Source organism: Orcinus orca, chromosome 12 (assembly GCF_937001465.1).
Source record: "Orcinus orca chromosome 12, mOrcOrc1.1, whole genome shotgun sequence".
In the NCBI taxonomy this organism is placed as follows: domain Eukaryota; kingdom Metazoa; phylum Chordata; class Mammalia; order Artiodactyla; family Delphinidae; genus Orcinus; species Orcinus orca.
The window spans coordinates 73875023-73898212 of record NC_064570.1 but is presented as its reverse complement, the minus strand read 5'-3'; the positions used below and the strand labels follow the sequence as shown (position 1 = coordinate 73898212).

The 23190-nt window shown below is 37.5% G+C and overlaps 1 protein-coding gene across 2 annotated transcripts in view; it reads left to right on the top strand.

The window, feature by feature from the left end:
• BCKDHB (branched chain keto acid dehydrogenase E1 subunit beta) overlaps positions 1-23190 on the top strand; it is a 287874-nt gene that overhangs the window by 256599 nt on the left and 8085 nt on the right. Inside the window, exon 11 of one of the 2 annotated variants that reach the window (XM_033428572.2) lies at positions 1754-1993. The exons of the other annotated variant lie outside the window; for it this stretch is intronic. The gene's annotated coding sequence lies outside the window, so the exon portion shown is untranslated. Of the gene's footprint in view, positions 1-1753; positions 1994-23190 lie in introns of those variants that run through there. 2 annotated transcript variants of the gene reach the window in all.

Genomic DNA, 23190 nt, shown 5'->3' with positions numbered 1-23190 from the left:
ACTACTGCCCTGACCTGTACCTCCCATCTATCCAAATGTCCATCCCACTCTCTAGGGGATTACATCTTCCTCAGTTCTCTCTTCTCTCTACCACAGCCCTGGAAGTCTTCTCTGTCTTGAAAATTATAGAAAATAAGAACAAAACCCACTTCAATTTGAAATGGCTGTTTACTTACAAAAAAAAAATTGAAAGAACCAGTGTGTCAATGAGTGAAATGTAAAAATCAAAGGATTCTTACTAATAAAATTGAATTATTATTAGACTATTTTGTTCATAAATTTAGTGAATTGTTTGTTCTTGTCTTTTACCAAGTCTTCTAAAACAATGTTAGGTATTTCTCTCATAGGTAAAGAGTTCCTGACATGTAATAAGAATATTTGCACTGTTTCGTCATTTTTATAAACATTTTCCTATTTGTTTTTCAGTTTGCAAACAATTTGGTTTTAAGTGCATAGAAAACAATTTTTTTTTTTTTTTTTTTTTTTTTGTGGTACACGGGCCTCTCACTGTTGTGGCCTCTCCCATTGCGGAGCACAGGCTCCGGACGCGCAGGCCCAGCGGCCATGGCTCACGGGCCCAGCCGCTCCGCGGCATGTGGGATCTTCCCGGACCGGGGCACGAACCCGTGTCCCCTGCATCGGCAGGCGGACTCTCAACCACTGCGCCACCAGGGAAGCCCAGAAAACAATTTTTTATGTAACCAATTATATAAAAACTTCATTCTTCAAATGACTATATAGTTTAAATGCTCTTGTGCATAATAAAATTAAGTTCATTAACAATTTTCAAGGGTACCATAGTTTCAAATTTTGCATTTAAATATTCAATTAACTTAAAATTTGTGTTTATAGTATGAGGTGAGAATTTAAGCTCTTTTTCCAAAATATTCATCTCTTTTAAAATAATTTTTTGTATAAATTTAGTTAGTTAGTTATTTTCAGCTGCATTGGGTCTTGCTGCCACGCACGGGCTTTCTCTATTTGTGGCGAGTGGGGCTCCTCTTCCTTGTGTTGCGTGGGCTTCCCATCGTGGTGGCTTTTCTTGTTGCAGAGCACAGGCTCTAGGCATGCAGGCTTCAGTAGTTGTGGCATGTGGGCTCAGTAGCTGTGGCTCGCAGGCTCTAGAGCGCAGGCTCAGTAGTCGTGGCTCACAGGCTTGGTTGCTCTGTGGCATGTGGGATCTTCCCGGACCAGGGCTCGAACCCGTGTCCCCTGCATTGGCAGGTGGATTTTTAACCGCTGTACCACCAGGGAAGTCCCTAAAATAATTTTTGGATAGGAGCACATTCATAGGGTTCAAAATTCCTAACATGTAAAATAACGTGGGCTTAATGTACAGACAATTGTTATTTTTTTCTTTATAATAGACATTCTATCTTGAGAATTATTTTTCTGTATTTTGTTGAATAGGAAGATAGATTTTGAACAATTATTTAGAAAGTCATATTTTATCTACCAATACTTTTATACCACAGTTTTCTTATTCATGAGCTCTTGGTTTTACTCTCTTAATCAGTCGGCAGATATTTACAAGTAATGGTTTTTTCAAGAAGTTAACATAGGTGGTGTAGTGGGCTGAATGGTGGCCCCAAAGATATGTCCACATCCTAATCCCCGGAACCTGTGATCATTACCTTATATGGCAAAAGATCAAATATTGCCTCTTATGACAAAAGATGTGATGAAGCTGAGGAAGAAGGAATCCTGGATTATCTAGGTGAACCCAATGCAATCACATGTCTCCTTATTACAGGGAGGCTGAGGGAGTTTGGACAGACATGGGGAGGAGAAGACAGTAGGAAGAAAGAGGCAGAGATTGGACTGATGGAGCTATAAGCCAAGGAACCCCAAGGATGGCTGGCAGCCATCAGAAGCTGGGAGAGGCAAGGAGTAGTTCTTCCTCTGAGCCTCCCGAGGGCACGTGGCCTAGCTGACACCTTGATTTTGAACTTTTGGCTTTCAGAACTGTGAGAAAATAAATTTCTGGTGTTTTAAGCCACGAACATTGTGGTAATTTGTTCCAGAAGTCCCAGGAAACTAATAAGGTGAACACTTATATAATAAATGAGAATGTCTTTAGAAAACAAACTTATGGTTACCAAAGGGGAAAGGGGGTGGAGGAGGGATAAATTAGGAGTTTGGGGTTAGCAGATGCAAACTATTATGCATAAAATAGGTAAACAACAGGGTCCTACTGTATAGCACACGGAACTATATTCAATATCCTGTAATAAACCATAATGGAAAAGAATATGAAAAAGAATATGTATACATATGTATAACTGAATCACTTTGCTATATGCTAGAAACTAACACAACATTGTAAATCAACTATACTTAAATCAAAAAAAAAAAAAAAGAGAGAGAATGTCTTTTTCTGCCCTAATGTATGAGCTACAAATTGGCAAGGTATAAAATTGGGGGGTTACACCCTTATTCTGTTAATATTCTCTGGACGTTGCTTTATTGACTATTATCCTTGACCATCATTCTTTTTAAGGGAACATATATTTTCTTCCCGATTATTTATAGGATCTTTTTCCTTCCTCCTTTTTTTGGTAAAACTTTTTCAAGGGTGTGCTTTTCATTGATAATTTTCTACTATAGAGTGAGCCTTTTAACATACATACAGAGGTTATTTCCTTCAGCTCAGAATAGTTTGTTCTATAAAGGCTTTGTATTAGTCTGTCCAGGCTGCTGTAACAAAGTACCATAGACTGAGTGGCTTATAAACAACATAAATTTATTTCTCACAGTCCTGGAGGCTGGGGAGTCCAAGATCAAGGTGCTGGCAGATTCAGTGTCTGGTGAGGAAAGACGTCTTTCTGGTTGTAAGCTCTCTTGTTCATAGACAGCTGTGGCATTGCTATAACCTCGCACAGCGGAAGGGTCCAGAGTACTCCCAGACCTCTTCTATAAGGGCACTAATCCCTTTCCCAAATCTAATCACTCATCACTTCCCAAAGGCCCTCACCTCCAAATACCATCCCATTGGGGGTTTGGTTTCAGCATGTGAATTTTGGGGGGAAATAAACATTCAGCCCATTGCAGGCTCTGGTTATTATTTTTATTTATTTTGAGCTTTTCTTTATGAACACTGTGTCTTATATTGGTCCTCTTCTCTGACCTCAATCTCCATGATCCTTCTATCATTTTCATCCTTATTGTCCTTTTTCTCCATCTTCTTGGATGGCTCTTTGTTCTCCATAATATTGTTTCCATTTTCTGCAACGGTTCTTATGTTCCTTACATAATGTTTCCAGTGTTGATTTTTATTCAGCTCTCATGTTGTTAGCTCTGTTTCAGTCCTTTCTAATTTCAAGTTGTCTTTTCTATCTTGTTTTTTTTTTTTACTTATGATTTTTCTAATCTTGTTTATAGAGGTTTTATCTTGTTCTTAGTTGAAGATGCTGAGCATTTTCCTGAAAAGTTCTCTTGAATCCTGTATTAGATCGTTTCAGAGATACACTCTTCTTCTGTATCATTCAGATATTTTCTCATACAATTACATCCTTTTTCTTATTAAATTATATTTAATATTCTCATTAAAATGACAGATAGCCTAAAGAAGTTTACAGCAAAGGAAAGTAATTCTTTGCCTCATTTTGGCTTAACTCTGACCATTTAATTTCTGCTGTCCAAGGACAACACTTCTGAACTCTTTCATTTAGTTTCTTCTGGTAATTACCTTCTTGGTTTAAATAACATGCTTATATTGCTATCTCTTTAATTTATTGTTTTGTCTTTATCGTCATACTATGGGATATGAGGATTATCTCCTTAATATTATCTCTCTAATATACCTCTCCCTGCATATCCCAAAAGAGTATTTTCATAATTTTTCTATCAATCAGTATTTAATGTTTACATTATCATGACTATGTATATATCCCTCATTAGCCATGTAATATCACATAAATACAATTGTTTTGCTCTCCCTAATACTTATTATTTGATTGATTTTCATTTTTATCATTAATTCATACTTAAATATTTTCACTGAAGATTAATCTCCTCTCAATTTATCAGTCTTATTTATCTCCTGGAGATGTCCTTTCTGGAATCCGTCCTACTTTGTTTAGGACTGTGTGCTCTCTGGACCAGCAGCACAGCTATCATCTTGAGACTTTGCTTTCCCGCTATGTTAAATTCCCCTTCACCATCATCACCATCATCACCCCCTTCATCAGAATTCACTTTACTGTTTTGAGCCCTTTCTTTCCTGGACTCTTGTGTACCTCTTTCTTAGTTTCTTACCTTGCTTCAGTAGAGCTTATTTTCCAGGAACTTCTAAGAAAAGTTGTAAGTGAAGTAACATTTTGAGAATTCACAGGTCAAAAAAATTTTTTTGTTATTCTACCCTCACACTTTTTTGCTCCTTTGGCAGGATATAGAATTACAGTTTCCAAATATTTTTCTTTTATAATTTGGCGTCCTCACTATATTTATTTGTGGAGTCTAGTGTTACTTTTGGGAGGCTTTTAGGACCTTCATCTCTGAGGTTCTTGAATGTCACAACCAAGTAACTTGGGAAGTGTCTGTTCATTCATTTAGTTGTGTGAAGTAGACCTTCGATATGGGAGATCATGCTATCTGGGTCTAGAAATTTATATTTTAATTTGATATTTTTCTCTTTTATATTTTCTCTAATCTTTCTTGTCCTTTCTTTACTTGGATATTGACCGTCCTGGTTTTTATCTCTAATATTCTTATGTTTTCCCTATTTTCCATCTTTTGTCCTTTTGGTCCTTCCTGGCAGATTTTCTCAACTTTTTTTTTGACATTTTAATTGAATTTTGCATTTATCTTATCAAATCCTTAATATCCAGAAGCTTCTTTATGTTTTCCTGAACATATCTTTTAAAAATAGATTTCTGTGTTTTTTTCCTTTTGGAGTCAATATTTCTCTCACCTTTTTGAGGATATTAATTTTTATTTTTTAAAAAAAATTACTTCTGTTGTCTCTAGCTCCCCTGAGTTTCTTTGTTTCTGTTTGTGTATCTTAGTCTCAATATTTGGGATTCTCCTCAACCTCCAGTGATTGGCCACTTAAAGCTGATTGTAGCTGTGTGCAGTGTGAGAGAGGCTTTTCAAGTAACAGCTTCACTAAAGTTTGAGTGGACAGAGATTCAGACATTTTTCTGGGAGGATCCCCAGCTGTCAGTACCTGTATGTCTTATCTCCTGGGCAGGTGTGTTTCCCCAGTGAGGACTCCAATCCCTGCCTATAGGGCGTAAGTGTGGCTGCCATTTTAAAAAAAAAAGGTTTTTTTTTTTTACATCTTTATTGGATTATAATTGCGTTACAATGTTGTGTTAGTTTCTGCTGTATAACAAAGTGAATCAGCTATATGTATACATATATCCCCATATCCCCTCCCTCTTGAGCCGCCCTCCCACCCTCCCCATCCCACCCCTCTAGGTCGTCACAAAGCACCGAGTTGATTTCTGTGTGCTATGCGGCTGCTTCCCACTAGCTAGCTATTTTACATTTGGTAGTGTATATATGTCCATGCTACTCCTTCAGTTCGCCCCAGCCTCCCCTTCCCCTCCTGTGTCCACAACTCGGTTCTCTATGTCTGCGTTTCTATTCCTGCCCTGCCACTAACTTCATCATTACCATTTTTCTAAATTCCATGTATATGCGTTAATATACAGTATTTGTTTTTCTCTTTCTGACTTACTTCACCCTGTATGACAGATTCTAGGTCCATCCACATCACTACAAATAACTCAGTTTAATTCCTTTTTGTAGCTAATATTCCATTGTACAAACTCACGCACCTGCGGTCACCTTATCTTTGACAAAGGAGGCAAAAATATACAATGGAGAAAAGGCAGCCTCTTCAATAAGTGGTGCTGGGAAAACTGGACAGCTACATGTAAAAGAATGAAATTAGACCACTTCCTAACACCATACACAAAAATAAATTCAAAATGGATTAAAGGCCTAAATGTAAGGCCAGACACTATAAAACTCTTAGAGGAAAATATAGTCAGAACACTCTGACATAAATCACTGCCATGTTTTAGAGCCAAGTAGAAGGGAGGGGGCCTGAGTGTCACAGTTGTATATGTTGGACCTCTTGGTTTGATCTTTCAGTTCTTATGTTACAGAACTCTAGCTCTGCTCTTAGAATTCCTAAGTCCAGAATTTCTGGTTCAGCTTGTCCACAGCGTTTACCTTGGCCAGTTAGGGGTGAGTATCTGCCAGGCTTCACAGAGTTCAGGGTATATCTGCTTCCTTCATATACTTTTAAGCAACACTTCTGCTCTAAATTCTAACCTATAAAAGCCTGAAGACTTTCTGGGTTCCTGTGGTGCCAACTGGCTTGTATATTTACCTGTTCCTCACCATCAGCACCCCTGCAGGCTTAGATACTTCTCTTTTCTCTGCTTTTCAAATTTTTGTTCCTATTTCTCGTCTACTCTTATCTTTTTTCCCTTTGTTCTCTTGAATTTAAGTTAATGCCGTGTGTGTGTGTGTGTGTGTGTGTGTGTGTGTGTGTGTGTGTGTGCGTGTTTCAAATTCCTTTAAATATTTTGACTGGGATATCAAGAGAAAGCAGAGGTAACTATGTTTTCAATCTACCTTGAAGTCCCAACCATGATGTCTTTATCCTTTTCCTTCTGCAATACTTTTTTTATAGGCTCTTTGTTGTCACTTTCTTCTTAGTTTCCCTCCTTCCATATTTTATAACTTGGTGGAACCAGGTGGGTTACACAGTCATCTCACTCTTCTCATCATTGTTCAGATCTCTAGCTTTACGGCAGGTTCATCTCCACAATTCGTGAAAATGTCCCTGTTTCTATATTGCTTGCTTCTATGGAGTATATCTCTGCTCTGTTCTAGGTGGGTTTTCTTTTTGTTTTTCTTCCTTTCTTCCTTCTGCCCCCACCATTAGCTTATTTTTCATTTAAACTGATGGCAGTGTCTGAAAAATTATATTATAGGCGTGCATTGTGTCTCCGTCCTTTCCTACCCAAGTACTGTGTCTATCAGGACTACTTGTCTCAGAAAATGCACCGCACCCAGAAATTGTCTTTTACTTTGTGGCTGATTGTTTTTCAGGAGTTTGCAGTATCTGGAATTAGACAGAGGTTACTTTGCTTTAGAGAGCATCTCTCAGTGGGTAGAGAGGGGTATTTGCAGTGTCCTGGTGGTTATAGGTCCTGGGACTCTGAGTAAATGGATGGATGGTGGTAGAGGGAGGAAGCTCATTCTTTGGAATTTTGTTCCATGAAGCCAAGGTAGAGTGTGTGTCAGAAAGTATAGCTCCACCAACTGTCTTTTACCTGGTGCTAATTCCTCCCAGATTCTAATTGTCTTTCAGTCTTTGTTTTCATTGTTATTGAGAATTTTCATCAAATTTTGTTTTCAACAGCTATTTAGTTAGAAATTGAAAGAGGATGATTGGGGATTGTCACCCAGATTCTCTCTAAGCCAGAATTCGTATCCTATTTGAAATTATACTTGTCATTAACTTTAAACTTTAAAAGCCTCCTTTTAACCCAAAGTTCCCTAATATTCTTTCTAACATCAAGACTGAAAAGTGCATTTTAAAGACTAGTGCATATTTTCACTCTTTCCCCAACCCCCCTCTCATCCCTATAATCACTTCCTAGTTTCTGGTAATATAAGCTAGATTAGTGTAACTACATTGTTTTATATTATATATTTCCTTTAATTATTTTGGACATTTGCATTCAACTTTATAAGCAAACATTTTAAAAATTCTGAGCTATGTTTCATGGTTTTGTTTGTTTTTTTTGTGTGTGTGGTAAGCGGGCCTCTCACTGTTGTGGCCTCTCCCGTTGCGGAGCACAGGCTCCGGACGCGCAGGCTCAGCGGCCATGGCTCACGGGCCCAGCCGCTCCGCAGCATGTGGGATCTTCCCGGACCGGGGCACGAACCTGTGTCCCCTGCATCGGCAGGCGGACTCTCAACCACTGCGCCACCAGGGAAGCCCTGTTTCATGGTTTTTTTAAAAATTTTATTTTTTGATTTTTCATGCTTATTTTTTTGATTTTTATTTATTATTTTTTGTAGAGCAGGTTCTTATTACTTATCTATTTTATACATATTAGTGTATATATGTCAATCCCAGTCTCCCAATTCATCCCACTCTGAGTACATGGATAGCTAGAGGCAGAGGCAGGAAGCTCCTTCTTTGGAATGTTGTTCCATGAAGCCAAGGTAGAGTGTGTGTCAGGAACTACAGCTCTACCATCTTTTAGCTAGTGCTAATTTCTCCCAGATTCTCAATGTCTTTCAGTCTTTGTTTTCATTGTTATTGAGAATTTTCATCAAATTTATAGTTTCCTTTGCTGTGCAGAAGCTTTTAAGTTTCATTAGGTCCCATTTGTTTATTTTTGTTTTTATTTCCATTACTCTAGGAGGTGGGTCAAAAAAGATCTTGCTGTGATTTATGCCAAAGAGGGTTCTTCATATGTTTTCCTCTAAGACTTTCATGGTGTCCGGTCTCACATTTAGGTCTTTAATCCATTTTGAGTTTATTTTTGTGTATGATGTTAGGAAGTGTGCTAATTTCATTCTTTTACATGTAGCTGCCCAGTTTTCCCAGCACCACTTATTGAAGAGACTGTCTTTTCTCCATTGTATATCCTTGCCTCCTTTGTCATAGATTAGTTGACCATAGGTGCGTGGGTTTATCTTTGGGCTTTCTATCCTGTTCCATTGATCTATATCTCTGTTTTTGTGCCAGTACCATAGCATCTTGATTACTGTAGCTTTGTAGTATAGTCTGAAGTCAGGGAGCCTGATTCCTCCAGCTCCTTTTTTTTTCCCTCAAGATTTCCTTGGCTATTCGGGGTCTTTTGTGTCTCCATACAAATTTTAAGATTTTCTTTTTCTAGTTCTGTAAAAAAATGCCATTGGTAATTTGATAGGGATTGCATTGAATCTGTAGATTGCTTTGGGTAGTATAGTCATTTTCACAATATTGATTCTTCCAATCCAAGAACATTGTATATCTCTCCATCTGTTTGTGTCATCTTTAATTCCTTTCATCAGTGTCTTATAGTTTTCTGCATACAGGTCTTTTGTCTCCTTAGATAGGTTTATTCCTAGGTATTTTATTCTTTTTGTTGTAGTGGTGAACGGGATTGCTTCCTTAATTTCTCTTTCCGATCTTTCGTTGTTAGTGTATACAAATGAAAGACATTTCTGTGCATTAATTTTGTATCCTGGAACTTTACCAAATTCATTGATTAGCTCTAGTAGTTTTCTGGTGGCATCTTTAGAATTATTTACGTATAGTATCATGTCATCTGCAAACAGTGACAGTTACTTCTTTTTGTCCAATTTGTCTTCCTTTTATTTCTTTTTCTTCTCTGATTGCCGTGGCTAGGACTTCCAGAACTATGTTGAATAATAGTGGTGAGAATGGACATCCTTGTCTTGTTTCTGATCTCAGAGGAAATGCTTTTAGTTTTTTACCATTGAGCATGATGTTTGCTGTGGGTTTGTCATTTATGACCTTTATTATGTTGAGGTAGGTTCCATCTATGCCCACTTTCTGGAGAGTTTTTATCATAAATGGGTGTTGAATTTTGTCAAAAGCTTTTTCTGCATCTACTGAGATGATCATATGGTTTTTATTCTTCAGTTTGTTTATATGGTGTATCACGTTGATTGATTTGCATATATTGAAAAATACTTGCATCCCTGGGATAAATCCCACTTGATCATGGTGTATGATCCTTTTAATGCATTGTTGGATTCTGTTTACTGGTATTTTGTTGAGGATTTTTGCATCTATATTCATCAGTGATATTGGTCTGTAATTTTCTTTATTTTGTAGTACCTTTGTCGGGTTTTGGTATCAAGGTGATGGTGGCCTTGTAGAATGAGTTTGGGAGTGTTCCTTCCTCTGCAATTTTTTGGAAGAGTTCGAGAAGGATGGATGTTAGCTCTTCTCTAAATGTTTGATAGAATTCACCTGAGAAACCATCTGGTCCTGGACTTTGGTTTGTTGGAAGATCTTTAATCACAGTTTCCATTTATTACTTGTGATTGATCTGTTCATATTTTCTATTTCTTCCTGGTTCAGTCTTGGAAGGTTATACTCTTATAAGCATTTGTCCATTTCTTCCAGGTTGTCCATTTTATTGGCATAGAGTTGCTTGTAGTAGTCTCTTAGGATGCTTTGTATTTCTGCGGTGTCTGTTGCAACTTCTCCTTTTTCATTTCTAAATTTATTGATTTGAGTCCTCTCCCTCTTTTTCTTGATGAGTCTGGCTAAAGGTTTATCAATTTTGTTTATCTTCTCAAAGAACCACTGTTAGTTTTATTGAGCTTTGCTATTGTTTTCTTTGTTTCTATTTCATTTATTTCTGCTGTGATCTTTATGATTTCTTTCCTTCTACTAACTGTGGGTTTTGTTTGTTCTTCTTTCTTTAGTTCCTTTAGATGTAAGGTTAATTGTTTGAGATTTTTCTTGTTTCTTGAGGTAGAATTGTATTGCTATAAACTTCCCTCTTAGAACTGCTTTTGCTGCATCCCGCAGGTTTTGGATCATCATGTTTTTGTTGTCATTTGTCTCTAGGTACTTTTTTATTTCCTTTTTGATTTCTTCAGTCATCTCTTGGTTATTTAGTAACGTATTGTTTAGCCTACATGTGTTTGTGTTTCTTTACGTTTTTTCCCCTGTAATTGATTTCTAATCTCATAGCGTCATGGTTGGAAAAGATGCTTGATATGATTTCAATTTTGTTAAATTTACTGAGGCTTGATTTGTGACACAAGATGTGATCTATCCGGGAGAATGTTCCATGTGCACTTGAGAAGAAAGTGTAATCTGCTGTTTTTGGATGGAATGTCCTGTAAATACCAATTAAATCTATCTGGTGTATTGTGTCATTTAAAGCTTGCGTTTCATTATTAATTTTCTGTTTGGATGATCTGTCCATTGCTGTAAGTGAGGTGTTAAAGTCCCCACTATTATTGTGTTACTGTCAATTTCCTCTTTTAGAGCTGCTAGCATTTGCCTTATGTACTGAGGTGCTCCTATGTTTGGTGCATATATATTTATAATTGTTATATCTTCTTCTTGGATTGATCCCTTGATCATTATGTAGTGTCCTTCCTTGTCTCTTGTAACATTATTTATTTTAAAATCTATTTTATCTGATATGAGTATCACTACTCCAGGTTTCTTTTCTTTATTTTTTTTGCAGTGCGCAGGCCCCTCACTGCTGTGGCCTCTCCCGTTGCAGAGCACAGGCTCCAGACACGCAGGCCCAGCAGCCATGGTTCACAGGACCAGCCGCTCCACGGCATGTGGGATCCTCCTGGACCGGGACATGAACCCATGTCCCCTGCATCAGCAGGCGGACTCTCAACCACTGTGCCACCAGGGAAGCCCCCAGGTTTCTTTTGATTTCCATTTGCTTGTAATATCTTTCTCTATCCCCTCACTTTCAGTTTGTATGTGTCCCTAGGTCTGAAGTGGGTCTCTTGTAGACAGCATATATGTGGGTCTTGTTTTTGTACCCATTCAGTGAGCCTGTTTCTTTTGGTTGGAGCATTTAATCCATTCACATTTAAGGTAATCATCGATACGTATGTTCCTATTACCATTTTCTTAATTGTTTTGGGTTTGTTTTTGTAGGTCCTTTTCTTCCCTTGTGTTTCCCCCTTAGAGAAGAGCTGGTTTGTAGAGCTGGTTTGGTGATGCTGAATTCTGTTCACTTTTGCTTGTCTGTAAAGCTTTTAGTTTCTCCATCAAATCTGAATAAGATCCTTGCCAGGTAGAGTAATCTTGGTCATAGTTTCTTCCCTTTCATCACTTTAAATATATTGTGCCACTCCCTTCTGACTTGTAGAGTTTCTGCTGAGAAATCCGCTGTTAACCTTATGGGAGTTCTCTTATATGTTGTCATTTTTCCCTTGTTGCTTTTAATAATTTTTCTCAATTTGATTACTATGTGTCTCGGTGTGTTTCTCCTTGGGTCTATCCTGTATGGGACTCTCTGTGCTTCCTGGACTTGGGTGGATACTTCCTTTCCCATGTTAGGGAAGTTTTCGACTATTATCTCTTCAATCATTTTTTCGGGTCCTTTCTCTCTCTCTTCTCCTTATGGGACCCCTACAATGTGAATATAGTTGCATTTAATGTTGTCCCAGAGGTCTCTTAGGCTGTCTTCATTTCTTTACATTCTTTTTTCTTTATTCTGTCCTGCGACAGTGATTTCTACCATTCTGTCTTCCAGGTCACTTATCCATTCTTCTGCCTCAGTTATTCTGCTATTGATTCCTTCTAGTGTAGTTTTCATTTCAGTTATTGTATTGTTCATCTCTGTTTGTTTGTTCTTTAACTCTTCTAGTTATTTTTTCTTTAATTCTTCTAGGTCTTTGTTAAACATTTCTTGCATCTTCTTGATCTTTGCCTCCATTCTTTTTCCGAGATCCTGGATCATCTTCACTCTCATTATTCTGAATTCTTTTTCTGGAAGGTTGCTTATCTCCACTTCATTTAGTTGTTTTTCTGGGGTTTTGTCTTGTTCCTTCATCTGGTACTTAGCCCTCTGCCTTTTCATCTTGTCTGTCTTTCTGTGAGTGTGGTTTTTGTTCCACAGGCTGCAGGATTGTAGTTCTTCTTGCTTCTGCTGCCTGTGCTCTGGTGAATGAAGCTATCTAAGAGGCTTGTGCAAGCTTCCTGATAGGAAGGACTGGTGGTCGGTAGAGCTGGGTGTTGCCCTGGTGGGCAGAGCTCAGTAAAAGTTTAATTCACTCGTCTGCTGATAGGTGGGGTTGAGTTCCCTTCCTGCTGGTTGTTTGGCCTGAGGCACGACCCAGCACTGGAGCCTACAAGCTCTTTGGTGGGGTTAATGGTGGACTCTGGGAGGGCTCACGCCAAGGAGTGCTTCCTAGAACTTCTGCTGCCAGTGTCCTTGTCCCCGCAGTGAGCCACAGTCACCCCCCCGCTTCTGCAGGAGACCTTCTAACACTAGTAGGTACGTCTTATTCAGTCTCCTATGGGGTCACTGCTCCTTCCCCTGGGTCCTGATGCACATATTACTTTGTTTCCCCCAGTGGAGTCTCCAAGAGTGGAGTCTCTGTTTCCCCCAGTCTTGTCAAATCCTGCAATCAAATCTGCTAGACTTCAAAGTCTGATTCTCTGGGAATTCCTACTCCTGTTGCCGGACCACCAGGTTGAGAAGCCTGACATGGGGCTCAGAACCTTCACTCCAGTGGGTGGACTTCTGTGGTATAATTGTTCTCCAGTTTGGGAGTCACCCAACAAGCGGTTGTGGGATTGATTTTATTGTGATTGCGCCCCTCCTGCCATCTCATTGTGGCTACTCCTTTGTCTTTGGGTGTGGGGTATCTTATTTGGTGAGTTCCAGTGTTTTCCTGTCAATGATTGTTGAGCAATTAGTTGTGATTCTGGTGCTCTCACAAGAGGGAATGAGCACATGTCCTTCTACTCTGCAATCTTGAACCATTCTGATTTTTCCTGTTTCATGTGTTTTAATGTTTACTTTCAATACTAGTTTTTACGTACAAGACTCCCATTCTTGAGGCATTTAATTTGATTGGCTGTCATTTAGAGTATGCTATTCAGCAAAAAAAAAAATTGTTTTTGTTCTGTGTTTCCTTTCCTTTCTTTGTAAAGGATTACTTGAGTCAAATATTTCTTAATTCTAGCTTTTCTGAGGACTTTATTCTGCTGTCTCAGTAGTGAGTGATACATTGTCTCTTCATATAAAATTCTTTTTTTTTTCCATCAAAACTCCTTCCACCAGAATCAGAAGATGTTGCAACATTGTCTCCTGGCATCTCAAGTAGCAGAGGAAAATGTTTGCCAATCTGATTTTGTTGCTTTGTTTATAATCTCTTGTTGGTTTATTTGCTTGCATGTATGCTTGTTGCATTTCTTTTTCCTTATCTTTCTAATTCTGAAATTCTTCCATTGCGCATTTTGCGTGGATCTCTTTCAATACATTTACCTGAACCATGGTTGGCTATTCATGTCTGCATATTTGGGTCTCCTGTTTTAAAACTTTTTCTTCAGTTACATCTTTGTTACTTCCTCTCTGTTCTTTGTTCTGGTTTCTTGTTTTAGAGCATCTCCAAGGCTGAAATTAAAATCTCTGTTCTCACCTCTCTGCTTTCCGTGTCTATCATTTTCTTTTACTATTTTCAGATCTTTTTCTCCTTCTTCTGTGTTCTGGGAAGGCTTCATAAGTCTGTTCCATATCCTGCCATTTCAGTTTTCCTCTTTGCTTCCTGCATTGGCTTTCATTTGTTATTGCTCTTTTATTTCGACTTCATCTCCCCCAGCCCTCTATTCTCCCCAGGTTGTTGTATGTGCATTTCATTCTGTAGACATTTTGTAGTCAGGGTGCTAGAGACTGACTAGCTGTTCACGTAATCTGCTTCTCCTTTCTCCTGCGCACCCACTAGACAACAATTTCTCAGCCCCTCTTGAAGTTATGTGAGCATAATTTACCAATGGAGTATATGAAGAACAGATACAAATCACTTCCACACCTGGCCCATAAAAATCTCCCATGTGTGGTCTCCCATGCTATTTCCCATTCCATGGCAATCTTAAAAGCCATGTGTTGAAGATGGTGAAGCCACGTGGTAGAAAGAGCCTAGTTCCCTGAATTGCCAATTGGAGGAGAGCTGTCTGCTAATCAGGAACATCTGTTTTGGATTTCACATACCAGAGCAATAAAGTTTTATTTCTTATTCCACTGAAATGTGGGGCTTCATTTGTCATAGCAGTATCATCTTACCTCATATTCATAGCCTGTTTTTTCATTATGCATGAGTTTTCTTTTTTATTTTTTGCCTCTTTTGTAAAAGTCATATCTTTGACATCCCTTTGAGAATGACCAGCTTTCCCTAATTTTCTATCATCTGAGTCTTAATGTGCTGTTCTCTTTCCCTCGTGTTGTCATGTCTATAAATTCCATGTTAATTTTTGTCTCTTTATTCATTCTTTAAATGTAATGATTTTTGCCAAATGGAGATTGTCAGCAGACAGTCTCTGTGATTTTTACACGGCTCTGCTAACTTTACACTTATTTTTATGGAGGAATCTCTTTCTAGGATCTTTACCTATTGGAAGGTTTTCAGTATCTGATTAGCATCCATATAGAGCTGCTTGATGCATCAAGGTGCAATTCTACTTCCATGCATACTACTTCCATGATTCGGTCCTTAAATCTGTGAACCAAAAAAGTGCAGTGAAAATCACAGTCTCCCAGCATGCATTATTGCCAGGGTTTTCTTGTTTTGGTCCAGCTCCAATGCTTTACCTCCGGCTAGAAGAACTAGGGACTCATCTACTCCCTCCACACACATGCGTTTTTTTCTTGACTTGTTTCATGTTTAAGTTGTAACTACAACTTAGCAGTTCTATATTGTATGTGGTATAGAGACTGGTACTCAGATCATCCCACAAACAGTTTTTTTTTAGGAGGGGACAGATGCACAATTACTTTTTGATAAGAACATAGACCTTCAGTTTTCTTAAAATACAGATTTCTAGGCCCCTGCTATGGAAATTCTGATTTAGTAAATCTAGGGTTAAGCCCAGTAACCTGTATTTTTAAAAACCCCTAGGTGATTTTGACATGTAGCTAAGAACATGATCTGGAAGGAAATTAACACTATAGTAGATAATTTAAAAAATCAATTTTCTCGCAACCTAAGTTTCCGTTAACAGATAAGTGGTGTTTATATAAAATAAAATATTATTCAGCTTTAATAATACATGCTACAACATGGATGAACCTTGAGGATATTATACTAGTAAAATAAACCAGTCAGAAAAAGGACAAATACCATGTTATTTTGCATATGTGAGATACATAGAGTAATCAGAATCATGGAGACAGAAAGTACAATTGTGTTTGCAAGGGGCTGAAGGCAAGGAGAAATGGAGTTGTTATTTAATGAGTGCAAAATTTTAGTTTTGGAAGATGAAAAATGTTCTGGAGATGGCTGATGGTGATGATTGCACAATGTAGATGTAGTTCATACCATTGAAATGTGCACTTGAAACGACTCAACTGGCAAATTTTGTGTTATGTAGTTTTTACCACATTTAAAAAAATAAAATAAATAAAAATAATTAAATGATCTCCTTACCATACCCCTTGAATTTTCATATCAGTAGAATCATAGACTTTGAAATCTAGAAAGATATTAGAGATGAGAGGCCCCAAGAGATGGGGAGATTTACATAAGACCAACAAGTAAGTGAGAAACAGAGAACTACAAGCTATAATTCTTGGTCGTATTTACCAGAATACCATATTTTAAGTATTGAGCATTTCCTTTTTCCTGATTGCTGGTATAAAAGGTTTGTTCTAGAAACTTTATTGCTACTTCCATCAGTCTCCTTCTTGAGACAGGGAAGTACCTTGAGTTGGAAGAAGTATGGCTGTCCTTATTTCTAGTTAAGTCAGTAAAGGTCTTGGCCTATTGGAAGCAATTAGGATTTTTAGGAACAGGTATATCTGGGAACTCAGGAGTTGATATCATGGTTGGGTCTCCAGCATGGAGAGCCATGGGCTCTGGAGTGGGGAGTGGAAAGGAGTTCAAGAAAAACTTGTCCTTGTGTCTTCCTGGCTTTGAAGCTTCCAAGGGAACTTGGATGGACCCCCTGGGGTGTTTTATGACTAGTTAAATTGTACTTATGCAAAGAAGAGGAATGGCCAACATTACAGATGACTATCTGGAAAAGACTTTTCCCAGACTAAAGAAGTGGAACAACTCACCAGTAGAGAATTTAATGAATTACAGTTTGGAAGAAGCCAAACAAAGATGAGTTTACATTAATTTGCCACACACAAAATATACAGGGGATAGTGACTAAGCCTTGTGTAAGGGAATTGACTGGGTTGTATGTGCACCACAACTTTGGAAAAAGACTGCTAACATTCCTTAAGCCACACTGGAATTCAAGACCAAAATACTTAACTCCTCCAATGGTTGAGTCTAAATTGTGCAACCACTATGCTGCCAGAGTTTCCTCTGGTTATGACTTGTTACAGATGCAAGTGCCACATGTCACTGAGAAATCGTAACAGCTTGGTCATGTCAACTGAGGAAATATGGATTCAAAGAATTTGCTCTTTACAGCATTTTTCAGAACAAACCACTTTGTGGTCAGCGAAGGGATTACATCTGGGGTGTCCGAAAATAAAGTCATTTCAAAAGCAGGATGAAATGAAAGGACTTAAAATAGCATGTGTAGGGATAGGTTATTTTATTCCCAAGAAGGCATGACAGTTTTGGACACTTAGTTAGCACAGCAGGTGATGACAATGAAACCTAAGAAACCTGATCACTTTAACATGATCTTCTGCAAGGGTCTTAAAACTACTATCTGATTAATTCACATTCCAGTGAATTTTTCTTTTCTTGATGTCTGCAGTATTATTGAACCCAAGTTCATGTGCCCCAGCAAGCCAAAATGATGGAGTTTGGAGCAGAGAAAGGTTTATTGCAAGGGCCAAGCAAAGAGAATGGGCAGCTGTTGCTCAAAAGATTTGAATTCCCCTGTGGTTTTCAGGGAAGAGTTTTTAAAGGCAAAATTTGGGGTGAGCATTGCAGGGTGTGTGACTTTCTTCTGATTGGTTGGTGGGGAGGTAACAAGGTGGCTGCCAGGAGTCTTAGTCTTCAGGCTTCTTGTTCCAGCCAGTCTGGGATCCACGTACTTGTGCTCAGCCTGAAGTTACCAACCTCCACCTGGGTGGGGGTCTTAGTTCTTACAGAAGAACTCAGAGATATGCATCAGATTGTTATGTATATCCCATGAGGAGGAGCTAGGACTCTGCTTTATGCCTGCACTATTGTTTCTTGACTACTTTTCCTTTGTTTCTGCATTCCCTCAGTCCCCTAATTAGTAACTGTTTGAATCTGCCCTTTGGAGGGCAGGTCTAGGAGGCTAAAGCCTTTTCCCTACAAACAAGAAGCAGGAGACACAGAAAGGATTTTGTACCCCAGGAGGGCCCCGCAGGGTCCTGCTTGGTTTCAACAGTACTGTTTGTTATAGGTGGAAAAGGGTAAGACAGTGTTGTGAGTTGAAACCTCTTTCTCTTGGTTTGAAAAATCAAATGAGACAAATATAATATTGTTGTTTTCAAAGCAATAGGATTTCTTTTCCTGTTTAGAGGCTGATGGGAATGTTTCCTTCAACTTTGTATGTAAGAAACAAGAACCTACTTTTCTGTTTCATTTCGGACCTTCCTGGCAAAGGCTTACTGCTGACACGGGTCTGGAACAGGCTGGTATTTTCCTCCTGGGTTATACTTTAGCAGAGTTGTATTACGAATTCAGCTCCCACATGCATAATCATCCTACTTTGCAACCAGGCAAGGTAAAGATGGACTACTTATATCTGTGCTAGATTTTCTGGAAACAGGAAGAAAAATGTTTTCTAGAACAGTAACAAGGAAAAACAGTAAGAATGTGTCTGTCAGGGACTGAGGATTTCTTTGTAATTAATGATAGTGTTTGTATGAGGTGATTTGATAACTGCATCCTATAATCTGTTGAATCCATTTTGCCTCCTTGGCTGGGCACAATCATTTCTAGAAACTAGAGTTTAGCTTCATTTATTTTCTTCATTGTTTTACTGTTGTCCTCTTATTTTACCTTTATTACTTGTTTCCTTCTGTTTAATTTGGGTTTAATTCGCTTATTAAAATGAAAATTTAGATCACTGATTTGAGAATGTCTTTTCTATATAAATCATGTAATACTATACATTTTCCTCTAAGCATTGCTTTAGCTGCTCTCTACCATTCAGTATGTTGTATTTTAATTTTCATTAAGTTAAAAATGTTTGAAAATATTCCATGAGATATCTTCTTTGACTCCTGGGTTATTTAGAAGCATGTTTTAAAATTTTTCCAAATCTTTGGGGGATTTTTCAAACATCTTTCTATTTTTAATTTCTAGTTTAATTATCTTGTGGTCACAAAACATACTTTATAAGAATTCTACTTTATAAAAATTTATTGAGTCTTTTTTATGTCCCAGAATATACTCTATTTTGTAAATGTTTTGTGTGCATTTGGAAGGAAAAAAATGTGTATTCTACTGTTGTTGGGGAGAATATTCTATAAGTATCAGTTAGGTCAAGTTAGTTGATAGTGTTGTTCATGTTTTCTATATCCTATTGATTTTTTTGTCTTATTACTCTATGTTATTGGAAGAAAGTTTTTGAAACATTTCAGCTGTAATTTAGGATTGTCTATTTCTCTTTTCAATTTTATCAATATTTGGTTCATGTATTTTAAAGTTCAAAATGTATTTGTATACATATTAGGTGTACAAACATTTAGAATTATTACATCCTTTAGATGAATTGATCCCACATTAATTATGAAGTGTCCCCTTTTACTCCTGTTAACATTTCTTATTCTAAAAATCTGCTTCATCTGAAATTAATATATCCATTCCAACTTTATTATGCTTAGTATTTGCATAGTATATTTTATTCCATTCTTTTATTTTTAACTTATTTGTGTCTTCAAATTTTAAGTGGCTTTCTTGTAGACAGAATAAAATTGGGTAGTTCTTTTAAGTTCAGTTTGATGATCTCTGACTTTTAAATGGAACATTTAGCCATTTGCATAGGTTTTTTTCTTATTTTTTATTTTCTATTTGTCCTATCTATTCCTTGATACTTTATTCCTATTTTCTGCCTTCATTTAAGTTAAGTACTTTTATGATTCATTTTATCTTCTTTATTGGCTTTTATTTTTCTCAGCAGTTGCTTTAAGGTTTAGAGTACACACCTTTAACTTATCATAGTCTACTTGCAAATAATGTTACACCACTACATACAGTGTAAGAGTCTTACTGTAGTATACTTTCATTTTCTTCTTCCTGACCTTTTTACTATTGCAGTGATCGATGCTTCTACATGCTCTAAATCCCCAAATACATTATTATTTTTGCTTTGAATAATTATCTTTTAAAGATATTTATAAATGAGAAAACCAATTTTTAAAAGGATTTTACATTTACCCGTATGTTTGCCATTTTCAGCATTCTTTATTCTTTTCTGTAGATTTTAGTTTCCACCTGTTACCATTTTCCTCTGCCCAAGCACTTCCTTTAATATTGGTTTTTGTGCATGTTTGATGGCAATGAATTTTCTCAGCTTTCTTTCTTTCTTTCTTTTTTTCTTTCCTTTTCATCTGAAAAACAACATTTTTGCCAGATGTTTTTGCTCTTTATAGAATTATTAAGTTCTTAAAAGATGTTATACCATTGTGTTCTGGCTTCTGTACTTCTTGACAAAAATTCTGCTATAATCATATCTTTGTTTGGAAAAATATATTTTCTCCAACATGGCTGATTTTAAGATACTTTTTCCTTTATCACTGGTTTTCAGTAATTTTGTATGATGTGCAGTTGTGTGAATTTCTTTTTCTTTCTTTTGCTTTGGATTTGTTAAACTTCTTGGATATCTGGGTTAATTGGTTTTATCAAATTTGGAAAAACGTCAGCCATTATTTCTTTACTAGTTATCCATTTTATACATATTAGTGTATATATGTCAATCCCAATCTCCCAATCCATCACACCATTATTTCTTTAAATATTTTCTCCCTTCCCCCTACATTCCCATATCTGTGATTCCAATTGTACATACTCTAGACCACTTGTTATTGTTTCACAGGTCACTAATGCTCTTTTTTTTTTTTTTTTTTTGGTGGGGGAAGTGTCTTTTTTAGTCTTTTTACCTCTCTTGCTTCCTTTTGAATCGTTTATATTCCTATGTTTTGGATTCACTGATCTTTTGTATAATCTATTGTTAATCACATACAATATAATTTTTTCAATTTCAGATATTGCTATTTTCATCTCATGAACTTCTGTTTGGGTCTTTTTTATATCTTCCATTTTTCTTTTCATCATTTTAATGTGTTTTTCTAATCCTTGAATTTATGAAGCATTTATAATATTCATAATAGCTGTTCTAAAGTCTTTGTAGTTTCATTACTTCTGTCATATATGGATCTGTTTCTGTTGATTGATTTTTCTCTTGATTATGGGGCAAATATTTTCCTGATTCTTACATGCTGGTAGTTTTTCACTGGATGTTGAATATCATTGTTATATCTTATTTTGTTTTGTTTTTTAATTTCTTTAAAGAGTGTTGATTTTGTTCTGATGTACAGTTAAGTTATTTGGAACTAGTTTGATCCTTCTGAGGCTTTCCTGAATCCAGAGAAGCCTTTTATCTCAAGCTAACTTAGCCCCACTACTAAGGCAATACCCTTCTGGCCATTCTACTCATTTTCCTGTATATTATAAAATCTCTCTACTCTGGCTGGGGGGAAAGTGAACTATTCCCAGCCCTATTTGAGCTCTACCACTTGTTCACCTTCTGCTCTTCAGTGGTTCTTTCCCTGGCTTTGGGTAGTTTCTTCTTTTGCATTCCAGAGCTGTGCTCAGTCATAGACTCAATGGTATTTTTCCATAGCTCTTTGGAGCTCTCTCTCTGTGCAGCTTTATCCTCTCCAGTACTCTTTTCTACAAAGTCTAGCTATCTTGAGCTTCTTGACCACTAATCTCAAATTTAGGAAGACTGCCAGGTTCTGTTTGGATTTCCCCACTCTGTACTTCAACCTGGAAACTTCTAGGCTGTAAGTTGGAGCACTTGTAGAGTTTTTCTCATGTGTTTCCCTTCTCTCAGGGATCATAGTTCTGTGAGGTTTATTATCCAATGTTTTAGAACCACTGCTTCCTATGTAGCTGTCTCACGGCTAGCAATGGGAGTCTCCAGCTGGAGACAGTCATGTCATTCCTCAACTGTTATATCTCATTGGATTTTTTATATTCAGGAGCCAGTATAGAGTAACAAGAAAGAATCAGGCCATGGAAACAGACAATCCAGGCCTCAGCCATAGCTCTATTTAAGTATGAATTAATTTAATTATTCAATTTATTCATGACTGTATTCTTTTATTTTTATAATTTTTAGTGACTATTACTTTGTGCTAGGCATTGTGCTATATTCCAGCTTTAGTTCATCATCTATAAAATAGGGAGAAATAACACCTACCTCATTGTGGTAGATTGCAAAAGTGGCCACAAATTATTCCAAGTTTTCTTTCTGATCTTGCATTATGACCTTGCAGCTTCTCCTATCAATTCCTTTACTCATTAAATCTGGGCTGGCCTGTGACTTGCTTGGGTGTGTACACTGTGGTGGAATTGATGTGTGTGACTTCTGAGCCTCGACTTGAGGAGACTTTGCAGGTTTCCTCTCTCTGTCTTAAAACCTTGTGCCTGCCAAGTGATTAGGTCTGAGCTGGCATGCCAAAGAATGATGAAGTGGAAAGATGCATTGGTTATCCTAGCTATGCTAGTTAAGTTACTGTAAACCAGTCAGCCCCAGCCTACCCACTAGTCTATTATTATCAGGCACTATACTATATTCCAGCCTCAGTTTATCAGTTTAAGTGAGCCCAGCTAAGAACTATTGAGCAGTATTATGTGGTATCTGTGAACATATTAGTTAGTTGATGTTTTTGACCGACTGAATGGAAGATAAATAAGTTACATAGTTGTACATAGGTTTTTTGTTTTTCTTTTTTTTTTTTTTTTTTTTGCGGTATGCGGGCCTCTCACTGTTGTGGCCTCTCCCGTTGCGGAGCACAGGCTCCGGACGCGCAGGCTCAGCGGCCATGGCTCACGGGCCCAGCCGCTCTGCAGCATGTGGGATCTTCCCGGACGGGGGCACGAACCCGTGTCCCCTGCATCGGCAGGCGGACTCCCAACCACTGCGCCACCAGGGAAGCCCTACATAGGTATTTTTGAGTAAATAAGTTTTAAATTTCAGCTTAGAAGTCATTTCCTCTGGGAAATTTTGCTGACATCTCTGACTAAATTATATTTCCCAACTATATTCTCTTAGTGCATGCTATATTTATTCTTTATGAGTCAACAATTGAATAATTATTTCTGTAACTCATTAATATCCAACTCCTCTATTCCACAATAAACTCTGCTTCAACATTTATGCCTGACATTTAATGCAGTGCCTGACACTTAGTAGATATTTGGTAAACGTTGTTTAGATGTATGAGTAAGAGGTAAAGTAGGTTAAGGACTGAGAAATGTCACCTGGATTTAATAACAAAGAAGTCATTAACACACACGTTGACAGCAGTTTCAGTGGAT